Here is a 13,307-nt window from a genome sequence, read left to right on the forward strand (position 1 = left end):
AGCTATATTTCTAGCCGAATAACATAAGCTGGGTTGTATTTTTTCCACCACTAATCAAAGCTATGCTTGTTTGCCATTCACGCAGAGGAGTCTTTTGAAATCGTATACGGCTTCTGAGAGAAATCTTCCACTAGCAGAGTCACAATAAAACAGATCTCACTTAAAGCAAATGTCCGATGTATTTGACTGTTTGTTTTCTCCAATGAAGACCCGACTATACATCAGCTAATGATCAGATCCAATTTCGTTTTAGGATTCTACTAACGTCTGGTTTATGTTTTCACGTCACCTTATCGGAAGCCAACTGCTTTAGATCATCTGCGAGTTGTTGTCAGGGAAATATTAGAAGGGGAAGATCTAAGACCGCTAACGGAAGATAACAGTGGATCGGAATAAAAGCATGATGTTGTGGTTTATTTTCTTCAGTCGGTTCTGGAACCAGAGTTTCCGCAGGGTGTCGCCATCGAGCTAAACTCGATGTCGGTGGGAATTGTTCATCCACAACATATTCGGGGACATTTGGAACTTGTTATTTTGGTTTCTTTGTTGACTTTTAATGTTTTATAAAATTTAACTGGATGCGCCTGAGCGTAAACCCGGAGGTCTCGCACGACGATAGACCGTCACAGACGCCGCTATGTAGCCGCCATTAACACGAGCACCACGATTTTAGCTTGACAGTCTCCGCCACATAGCTGGACTGTTGCTGAGTGCAGCGATAAACAACACAAACTTGACAGTCTACACATAATCATCATCAATATTTGGTGAATATTTACAAATGTTTTAAAATATCAGAAATACATTTTTTATGTAACTCTAGAAAACACAGAGGTCGTTATCTTACGCAACAATAAAATGTCTTATTTCGCTGACGCTAAAAATGCTGAGTCATCAGTTAATAACGGCCACAAATTATTGATCAAATTGACAACAAAACACGGAACACGTAATTTAATAACAACTCAAAATGTGTTAATGAAAACTTAAAATGTACGCAATATATATCTTAAACTGTATAAAGTTTCAAGAGGCCCCTTTTTACGCTGAATGCCTGTCATGTATTCTGTTAATGTGCCTAATCTACAGCATCATTTGGAACTTTCATCTTATCTTCTTAATTACAGATATACACGAAATGATGGTGAGCTTGTAACACTCTCCCACTTAATGAGTTTATAGATATGTGCGCTCAGACACCAGTGCATGACTCGAGCTCTGCTGACAGTGGGAACCGATGACGTAAGACAACATATATTATATTGATTCATGCATGCTGGTTGTTGGAAACATTTTAGGAAACATACTAGGACCTGTACATTTTCTATATGTATATTCAGAAAACATTAATATAATATTGATATGAAGATAATGACAAGTTTAATAGCAATACTACCTTCACAGTTGTGAGAAGTTGATGTGTCAATAACTTACATGGTCACACGGATGTTCACAATTGATGTGCAACAAAACACAACTTTTATATCTGCTAAATTGTTATAGTACACTTTAAATTTTAAAGTACATACACCGCGAAGTCCATGCCTCATATATTTGGCATTTTGTTATTCAAAATTCGAAAACACGTATATAAGTGAACATCATATAACGTAAGATCTATAAGATCTGGTTCCGATGGTCGTTTGTGTAAAACTGAATATGTAAATTGAAAGACAAAATAAAAAGTCAGCGTTAGAGAATAATCAGTCTCGATTATCTGTTGAAACAGATTTTAGTAGGCGTAAAGGATTTTACAGGTGTTCGCAAAAAGGGTAAGCCTGTCCTACTGTCGACTAACATCAGATTCAATTCTATGATTCTGACTGTATCGTTGTTAAGTGTTTATACATCACTGTCAATTAAACATCCTCTTGTGCATATCAACCCAAGCACTGGCACATACTCTCTTATGACAACATCCCCGTATGTATATAGACAGCTCGAACACAAAACCCACACAAGACACGTCAAGAAGTCGTCACACATGTGGTTAGATCACCACACATGAAAACCTGGTATGAAGACATTGTTACCAGGTATAATTACGTGGTTATACAGTATAAACACGTTCCACACATGAAAACCCGCTCCTGGTATGAAGACATTGTTACCAGCTATAATCACGTGGTTATACAGTATAAACACATGTTCCACACATGAAACCTGCTTCTGGTATGAAGACATTGTTACCAGGTATAATCACGTGGTTATACAGTATAAACACATGTTCCACACATGAAACCTGCTTCTGGTATGAACACATTGTTACCAGGTATAATCACGTGGTTATACAGTATAAACACATGTTCCACACATGAAACCTGCTTCTGGTATGAAGACATTGTTACCAGGTATAATCACGTGGTTATACAGTATAAACACGTTCCACACATGAAACCTGCTTCTGGTATGAACACATTGTTACCAGGTATAATCACGTGGTTATACAGTATAAACACATGTTCCACACATGAAACCTGCTCCTGGTATGAAGACATTGTTACCAGGTATAATCACGTGATTATACAGTATAAACACATGTTCCACACATGAAACCTGCTTCTGGTATGAACACATTGTTACCAGGTATAATCACGTGGTTATACAGTATAAACACATGTTCCACACATGAAACCTGCTTCTGGTATGAACACATTGTTACCAGGTATAATCACGTGGTTATACAGTATAAACACATGTTCCACACATGAAACCTGCTTCTGGTATGAACACATTGTTACCAGGTATAATCACGTGGTTATACAGTATAAACACATGTTCCACACATGAAACCTGCTTCTGGTATGAACACATTGTTACCAGGTATAATCACGTGGTTATACAGTATAAACACATGTTCCACACATGAAACCTGCTTCTGGTATGAACACATTGTTACCAGGTATAATCACGTGGTTATACAGTATAAACACATGTTCCACACATGAAAACCTGCTTCTGGTATGAAGACATTGTTACCAGGTATAATCACGTGGTTATACAGTATAAACACATGTTCCACACATGAAAACCTGCTCCTGGTATGAACACATTGTTACCAGGTATAATCACGTGGTTATACAGTATAAACACATGTTCCACACATGAAACCTGCTTCTGGTATGAACACATTGTTACCAGGTATAATCACGTGGTTATACAGTATAAACACATGTTCCACACATGAAACCTGCTTCTGGTATGAACACATTGTTACCAGGTATAATCACGTGGTTATACAGTATAAACACATGTTCCACACATGAAACCTGCTTCTGGTATGAACACATTGTTACCAGGTATAATCACGTGGTTATACAGTATAAACACATGTTCCACACATGAAAACCTGCTCCTGGTATGAACACATTGTTATATAATATGAACACATTGTTACACAGTATGAACAAACTTGTACATAATATGAAAACATTGTCACACGGTATGAACACATTGTTACAAGGTATGAACACATTGTTACAAAATATGAACACAATGTCACGTGGTATAGGTCAGCTCGCATACATATAAGCACATTTTGATCTGTCACTTACCAGGACTGGTAATCAAATACAACTCAACCTGAATCTACAGACATATATACGGATGGGTTACCACTTTAACAGATCCAAACATTGGTCTGCTTATTACTGAAGTATTCATATCACAAACAGTATCATAAAATCAAAGGAATTATGTCACACAACATGTCATTATGCGTGTATATTTATACACTACCTTCTATGAGATATGAATTTTCCGCTTATCAGCATCCTGATCTTTTTAAAATTTTTTTGTTATGTTGTGAATATTCGTAATTATTTTCCATGTAGATTATTTTTGCAGATAAATATAAAACGTTAACGCTGGAAAATATTATCATTATTTTTGTAGATAAATATAAAACGTTAACGCTGGAAAATAATATAATTATTTTTGTAGATAAATATTAAACGTTAACGCTGGAAAATATCCAGTCTCGATTATCTTTCGAAACAGATTCCTTGGGAAACACAGATACAACAAGAACGCAATATATGTTCAACACACTTTGAAATTCCGTGAGGTCTTAACATTATTTACACCATTTCACACGTTTTCTAAACATGTAGGGCACAGAAATGTTGTTTCAATTCAACTGTTAATCCGATTCGTCTGTAGCTTCAGTGTTGGGCGAGATCACGGGTCACTTGTCCAGGGATTGGGTAGCGATGACATTTCAAATACTACTGCTATCTTAATCTGGCATTGCATTTCTTTCTCAGAGGTTGGGTTGTAAACTATAGGGAATGTGGACACGTGGTTGTATTATTTCACGAACACCGATTTTCTTCAAATAATGTTACGTGTATTTAGACAAGAAAGAAGCTGTTTTGGAAACATCCCACGGAGGTGGCATTCACACATTGTGTTCCAATCAAGATTACCCTTGTTTGAATTAATATTTTTCATAAATATTAATTCTGTTTGACAGCTGAAGGTTCAGTGTCATATTGGTATAGATTGTGGCCAGGAGTGTAGGGTTTACTTTCACCAACGAGTAGTATTCATCTCTATTTCAGGTAAAGTAGTTCCTCAAAGTGATGGATAGTGAGGCCATATTTCGGTTTTATTTCAAAAGTTTTCTGTATAAGATCCGCGCGGAGAGTGGTTTACATTAAAAGCCGAGAAAAGAGAGGGTTATGTGGTTAAAATGTATCAGCTGGTTGATAGTTTGTCATGGAGAATCATTGCTCGGTCTGTCACCAGTGTATTGCTGGAATCTGACTGGGTTGTTTACCGGACCATATGACAAGACTCGAACATTGCTGGGTGCGGCGTAAACCAACATTCGCTAACTCTGTTTTCAAGAAACCAAATCTGTTATACATGCATACACCATGTTCCTTGTCTATAGAAGCAATTATACGACGTAAGCCATTCACTTACATAAGCTTTTCCCTCTTAAATACGTATTTCCTGAAAACTAACCTTGTAATTCTTACATTATGTTATTATATGTACTATCTTCTGAGGTTAACATTTCTGCTCTAATTATTGACAACATTTAATAAATAAATGCTTATGATATATTCTAAATCAGACAATGAACATTAAGGTTTCTTATGATTTATATGTGTTTTTGTCCCTTTAAATATTTGAGCAGTAGTGAGAACAGCAGTGTGAAGTGTGTTTTGGATCAGCAGCAAATGGTATGTATTCTTTCACTAACATGTTACTACATTAGGCCTGTAATAAAATGGACGTCTTGTGGCTTCTTCATGAAAGTGAGCAAGTGATACAATGGGTAATATCGACAAAGGACATACATGTATTTGACTTCATATATCCCGTATACATATATTTGGAAGATACATAAAAGAAAATACATGAAACGGATTTCACTGGCCATAAAAGGCAAAGTTGTGATAAAAAGTATATGTGCACGGATTACTGGACTTTAATGACACCAGGTGTTCGGGTGAAGAGTAACATTTCATACAATACGTGTGATATTAAGATGTATGTAACTCCGTTCATTCTGCAATAATTTAAGGGTTCACAACACCAGGTGTTCGCGAAACGGGCCAGCAGGACCTGTCCTACCGACAGCACCCGATAGTTGTATGTTTTGCAGTTGATACCTAAAATAATTAACCACTGATATCAATATCAGAAACATCCATATTCAAATGTTCACGATGTCTTATCATTCATAATTATGCATGAGTACATGTACACATCTACATAATCACAAGCAAACGAGCAAACAAACAAACAAACAAACAAAAACGGAATTAGATCTAGACTAACATCTAGTCCTTGAAAGGAACATATTTTATAGAGATTTTTTTTTCATATTTAAAGTTAAATGAACATATTTAAGACTTTCATTTGCTATATTGGGTATATTTGTTTCAGGGTCTATATGACCCTGAATATATCGATATACTATTGCCTAAAATGATGGTTCATAATTAATATTAAAAAAATTATTTTATTTAATTTTAGCAGCATTATATATGTACGAATGTGAACATATATACTACCCTCACAGAAGTGTGGGAAACAGGCCAGTAAATATGAATGTTCAAGCTAGGCATCATACAGACCACTCACAAACTGAGGTCAAAAGAAAGTATAGCGACTTTGTTTTAAGGTAATCTAAAATTGGGAGAACAGGTGTTAAATTTGATTGTGTATATTAAACAATCACTTATTCTTGAAACAGTTTGTGAAAGATATAATTTTGTGTAGAGATAAATTCCTTGAGTTAACACATGGGTAAGAAATGAATTAGCAATCACAATTATTCCATCATGTTTGAAATGTAAACCCCCCAAATTTAGTGATTTTCAAAGATGAGTTGAATAAATTACACACGCGCCGTTGTGTATTATGTGATTTTAAAAAAATATTGAAAAGGACTGACTGACTGACTGAGTTTTGGTTTTACGCCGCTTTTAGCAATATTCCAGCAACATCACGGCGGGGGACACCAGAAATGGGCTTCACACATTGTACCCATATGGGGATTCGAACCCGGGTCTTCGGCGTGACGAGCCAACGCTTTAACCACCCTATTGAAAAGGAGAATCAGATTATATTTGAATACATCCCACACAAACACAACCCAAATAAATGTGATATTTGAGTGCTGATTTAGCACCACATGAAATTGGGTTAATATCGCTAACTTAAAATATTCTTTTAAAAATGAAATGGAAAAAAATCAAACGTATGATCAAAAAGACTGACAGGTACACTTGTTATTCCTCCCCAGATTTTTTACATACACACAACGTCTTCATAAAGTCGAATATATACACATCAACATACATGTTCTCAATAACCATTAAACATAAATACAATAGACTACATTATCTTCACAGTACAAAAGTTAAAAAAAATACATTTAAATGCATTTGCCTGAAACCGGTACATTGTGGAATGGCCCGTGGATTGCATCTTATTAACCTTGCATCCTCTAAAAACGCCCTCGTTCACGTGACACCGATATTGATATCAGTGGTATGGAAAACATATTTTGCTCAGGAAGACATTACACAACTGTCAACAAGCTTGCATATTTCCATCTATAACTTTTGACCTTTGGGTGCCGATGTTAACAAAATTGGAATTGTTACACAGGAAAGGGCCCCTCATTCTCTTCCTTACCCCCCGGCGTAGACCAGCTGTCTCACCGTAACTATGGTATATGCAATGGTCGTTTTCATATTTGTAGAGGCCCTCTTAGGGTTGGACTTTTTCAATAAAATTTATATTTAATTTCTTTTCAGAGAGAAAAGACGAAATTCATCATTTTGGATGTACATCCATACATCTATAAGATTGAGAACATATGTTCCCGCGTGTTTTATGAACGACTTCCTGGTAAGGCTCCTACTTAGGTTGAAGAAATATTCCTTTGGTCTTGAAACATTCAAATTTGAGAAATTGCTTCATATTGAAAATCCTAGTCACGGATCCTTTTGAATTGTAGACGACAGCAATGTTGCCAACGCAGATGTTTTGCAAGTTTGCAAGATAATGACACTCTCTCTATATCCGGGAGAAAAAACAATATTGCCTCATCAGCATATTTACAGTTACTCGTTTCAGTGTATATGATATTATCGTCTCACACAAGGGTATATATGAGATACATTTTGTATCGTACGTTTAGTTAATTTCAAAATAAATTCAATATTCTGAAAATCTCTGGAAGTGTTTTAATTTTCCTCAGTAAGTTAGTTCTTGTTTTGAATTTTGGTAGATCTATAATCAAATACATTGTGACGTCATACTGGTAGTGACATGCCGCATGTCACCCACGTGGCAGAATGCACCACGAATAGCTTCAAAGTTGCTGATGCGGCAATATTGGCTTTCTCACCAACATGAAGAAGATGGTGTGTCAATATGGATATATGTGACTGAGGTCACATTTAACAAGTAGAAGTTGAAGCTCCAGCTACAGAGTGATTTAGGTATCCATTGTCCGTCTATGCAATAATGATATGTCATATGGTATGTTTTAAGTGTAGAATTTTCAGAATATTTTAGATTCATTACAACTCTGTGAATTAGAATCACACATTGCTAATTCTATTACTGGCACAATTCTTGGGGTTATTTATTTTGATACTTCTTAGCAAGATTAATATATGTCCATTAAATGTTGCAGATGAAAAATATTTATTATTCTTAAGCAGATCGTTAAAAGCTTAATAACAGAACACGCCTATGCATATTTTTCGAACTAAATCAGGACAATTACTTAATATATAACAAATAAATTTCGTTTATGGCCTACAGCCACTGTTTACAATTAAATTCGTTTAAATTAAGTAATATATTTAGACATTTCACCCTTGACGGACCCTCCATGGTGTGTTTATACCCCACCCCGGAAGTAACCAATTGAGCACCCCAGAGGATTCGACACAAGCAAGCCGCACCCCAACCTGGATATAAAAGTCAGCCAGAATGAGAATAGTTTTATCAGTCGCGTGAACTCCTGTATTTGCCGATTACAATTCATAAACCCACACCATATGGTTCCAGAATCTAAGACAAGTCTTGTGGCATAACCCAACCCCCCAAAAAGCGCGGTTTCACATGACATTTACAAGAAAGCAACACTCCACTGTTGCAGACGGAGACCAGTACTTCAAAGGAGCGCAAACGTCCCAGCTGGGCCTGATTTGGCCCGTCTAATTGTCGGCACTGAAAACATGGGAACCTTGCATGCTCAGTTGTGGGCGGCCTGAGATACCGTAATTCATTCAATAAAGATAAAAATGGTTTGTAAATTTACATCAAAGACTTGGAGGAAGCGGCTGAAATTCCTGTAAATTTAGCCCAATTAGACCCACCCCTGTGAAAAGTCTGCGCTTCTTTGTCGAACGTGGCTTCGCTTACACGTGTAACGTAATGTTGCCGGCTTGTTGATTACACGGGGAGCGTATAATAACCAGGTGAGATTATTTATTTCTAATTACCTTGGGATTGTACCCGTCTTGTGAACATACACATCCACCGTCATGTTTGTTGATGTCAATCATACTGTATTGCACTGGTTTGTTGTTTGGTAAGTGTGTTGGTAACAAAACACTGCAACTCGTTAAGTCATCGAACAGCTGTACACAGCCTTAGAAGTATCCATCGCATACCTGCGCAATTTGGTAGAACAAATCGGTTTACCCCGGAGTTGTCTCCCTTCAATATATTCGGATTCGGTATGTTTTATAATTCTTCAGCAATGATTCAGCGTTCCAATTTCGGTCTTAACCTGTATTAACCTTTCAAATTTTCTTCCGTCAGTGAGCTTATTTGGAACTGGCCTCTTTCTTTCTTTATACATACGAGTGTGTGTTGTTTTAGACCAAATACCAAGATTCCACGACAGACTGTATAGAATTAGGTCTGGGATAGGCAAACCAGTGGTTGACAGTGTGATCATCGATTTATGTAACCTCTTGGCAAGCATGGGTAATTAGAGGGCATGATGACCTTCCTCGAATCCCCACTGATAGTTCCGACAATTATTACTGAACCTAAAATCGTGTTAACTATTATTCTTTCTTACGATAAATAACAAAACTAAAACAGTTCAAGTATTCATTATCTTTTTCCAAATAATTTTTTAAAAACATTTTACCGTTACGTTTTCCATGAATGAATTTCGATCCAGACCGTCCTGTGTTACTATACATCGGAGCAAGGACTTAAAGAATGGAGAGTAAGTTAATCTTTAGGATGCAGTGGACACGTGTGGACGAAATGATTAAGGTATTACTAAGTACGATAAAGCAGATAACACTTTGTCTATTCAAATCTGTATATTCAAAAGAGCCAAACAGAGTTCAGTGATATGACCTTGACCTTGTTCGACACCGCGTCCTTGACCACGACCGCGACCATTAGCATAATGGAGTAAACGAGGCCAGATCTTACACTATAACAATCCATCCAAATCACTGCGAACGCTTTGCTGCTCTCTCCACAAATTGGTTATTGTTTTAATATTCAAGAACTGATTCTGGTGATATTATATTAGATTGAAGTTCACCTCGTACACAGCTATTTTACGCACGAAAATAAATCTACGTTCACATTTGAGCATCGAAATCTCAAAGGCAATCAGTTTAAATTTGGGCGAACGTGCATATTTTCACCTCAATTCAAATACCACGACGAGACCAACAAACGGCAGCTTAAATTTACACATAAACAATAATATCCACCCCAACGTCAATTAAAATGGAATTCTCGTGCCATATCTCAAACGGGCAGTGTTGCACGTGATGTTAAAGCCCCATACATAAACAAAGTCCTATTGTGTTGCCACAATCAATGGTGGTTTATGACCTCTTCCCGCTTCTTAATTTCAAAGACTCGCAAGTATCAAAACCAAAAGGTTGTTCCCTCTGTTTTCCATCGATGCCACACATGTCCAGAGAGAGTATTCTTCTGCAGTAAAGCCAACAACAAATAAAGAACTCGAAACATTATCCAGCAACACAAGCCTACATCAAAGAGGTGGGCTATATTGCCAGCCTATTAACACGTAACATCGTGTCAGCATGCTGATCTTGTGCCAATTTAAATTCAGCTTGATGACTTCGAGAGAAGGCTGTTTTGTGGAAACGAAACATGAGCCAGTTTGGGCATTTAAGGCGCATAAACTTATAAAGGTGTTAACATGATCTATACAGACCGGTGGCCCGTGAGATAAGCATGCAAGGTGGTGGAATTTGGATATACTTGGCATTCTTAGCAGGGAACGCCCTTCCTGAATACTTCGGAAACGGAACGTATTTTTTTAAACAGTCTTGTTTACTAGATAACATTTTTCTCGTCTGAAATTCCCAATTCCAACATTTGAAATATAAAGGAAATATTTCAACAAATGTGTTGATACACATCAGTAATGTGTAGTGGCAGCCTGAATGATCCATGTATATTTAGCGTGACCCGGTTAATCAGCCTGTTCGTTTTACCGAAGTTCTGCTTTGGGTAAATACCATATCGGGATATAACTCTCTGAACTTCAACATTACGTTTTTACTAAAAGCACAGTCAATCCTTTTGCATAGAAATAATCATAAAAAGGCAGTCGTGTTAAGCCTTTTAGTTCTTATTGACATGGTTTCCGAATATCCATTTATAGAAAAATTCAATCAACCACACTGAGCCAACACGACGACCTTCTGTTAACAAATACATTTAATAAAAACAACATTGAATACATTTTGGACTTGATCAAATGGATATTCGGAAATAAAACATATCTACGCCGTGTATACGATTTATAGTAATTCCTCTTTTGATGAAAAGAGCAGCTTTTAACATTTCTCAGTTAGTCGATAAGGTGAGCTTTTTTAATCTTAAAATATAAGCAATGATATTAATAAAGACTCTTGGGAACCCTCTTTTTGGAGTAATATATGAAAAACATCCATAATAAATGCCCTTTGGAAAATATACCATGGCGCATCATTAGGGAAATAACATTAAGAATGCCAACCGGAAGCCGTTACAACGGTCACTCTTACAAAGTCATTATAATCACGATTTACCGTCTTCCTGTTTTGTAGAACTCATCTAGCACTGCCCGGGGCTCACTCTCAGGTCAGTAATAATGGATGGTATTGCATTGATGAAGTAAAAGCTCCACGATCAGCCAAACAGGAATATTGGAAATGTACGTCTAAAGATCGCATTTCATATTGTCAATTATCTCGTTAATTGCGATATTGACAAGGCGGATGAAACGTGCGTCTCATGCCCGCATTCTAGGAGCATCTCCGGGCTGACTCGTGCCGACGAAATTAAAGATACCCTTCATTTCATCTTGTTAAAAATAAACCAGAAAAGGTGGGTTTTTTTGGTTGCAAGCTTCTTGAAATTGGTTTCGAGAAGAGTCAAATTTGAAGTGAAGAATCCTTTGTTTGGGAGCTAAACTTTATTGCGAAAGAAAGTTTAAACTTTAGAATTGGATTTGACAAAAAGAAAATCATCAAGACATTACTGGTCGCCTAAACACTGCAAACTTACAATGTCAAGCGTAACGTATGTTATATTTGGAATTACACTTTCTCAGCAAAAAACAGATTCTAGTACTTGATTTAGAGTGAGTCAAATCTGTTATTCGAACCCCTGCGCTCAGATTCAAGCGCCTACTCGCCAGCGCTCTAACCCACTCAACCCGTGAAGGTCTGGGTTAGAATGAACCTTCAGTAACCCATGCTTGTCGTCAGAGGCGACTAACGGTATCGGGTGGTCAAACTTGCTGGCTTGGTAGATGCTCATACTGTTGATCACTGATCACGTTACTATGTATAAAATTAATTGTTCTCGTCACGATATGGCTGAAATATTGCCGATGTGACGTTAAATTTTAACTCACTCACTCACTCACTGATCAAGTCTTGACCAGATAATCCAGTAATTGACGTCATAAGCAGTGAATTATGCAAAGATGATATGATGGCCCGCATCGGCCATGACTGACCCCCCCCCGATTCCGTTAGTCGTCCTTTACGTTTGTTCGTTGGTTGGTCAACACCTAACTCAGCAATATTCCAGCTATATGGCGGCGGTCTGTAAATAATCGATTCTGGATCAGATAATACAGTGATCAACAGCATGAGCATCGAACAACAAGCGTGGGTTGCTGATATCATGGATCGTCATGGGTTAGCGCATTACGGTAAGCATTGGTTGTTGAAGACTAACGCTAACCCGGATGTTCATGGGTACACAGATGTAGCCCTATAGGTTACATGGCAACTATAAAGTGCGTATGTAGGTCACCTCGGGTTCCAGTAGATGAAAGGTCGTACTTTCAAAAATGTACTCATCTTATCATACGTCATACTGTTCACAGGTGCTTGCTTCGCGAGTCACGCGGACCCGGAGATTGTTGATTTACATACCACGTGCTCATGATGCACGTGCATGTACATGCACTCTAAAACACGTGCAGCTGGGGGAGCTCACTGCCGCGCCCCTTTCTAGCCTGGGGCAATTTAATGCGGCATGTTGTTCACAATAAACACCTCTTTTAGGTGCTGAGGGTTAGGAAAATAAAACAAGTTGACACATTGGGCAAATAAAACACCAAGTGTAGAAATACGTAGACTTGTATGAGCGTTTCCCGGCGTTGTGATCCCATGCAGATCAAGGGTTGGTAATTCAGACTGCTGGTGTTTGTTACCATATGCCGACACGGATGCAAGATATGTTTATGGGGATATCTATGCATCCAAGAATTACAGAAAAATAAATGGTTGCGTCTTGGGGGTGATTCCCTCACTGGC

The sequence above is a fragment of the Haliotis rubra genome, unplaced genomic scaffold (assembly GCF_003918875.1).
Source record: "Haliotis rubra isolate DU_JTF1 unplaced genomic scaffold, ASM391887v1 Scf6, whole genome shotgun sequence".
NCBI classification, from domain to species: Eukaryota; Metazoa; Mollusca; class Gastropoda; order Lepetellida; family Haliotidae; genus Haliotis; species Haliotis rubra.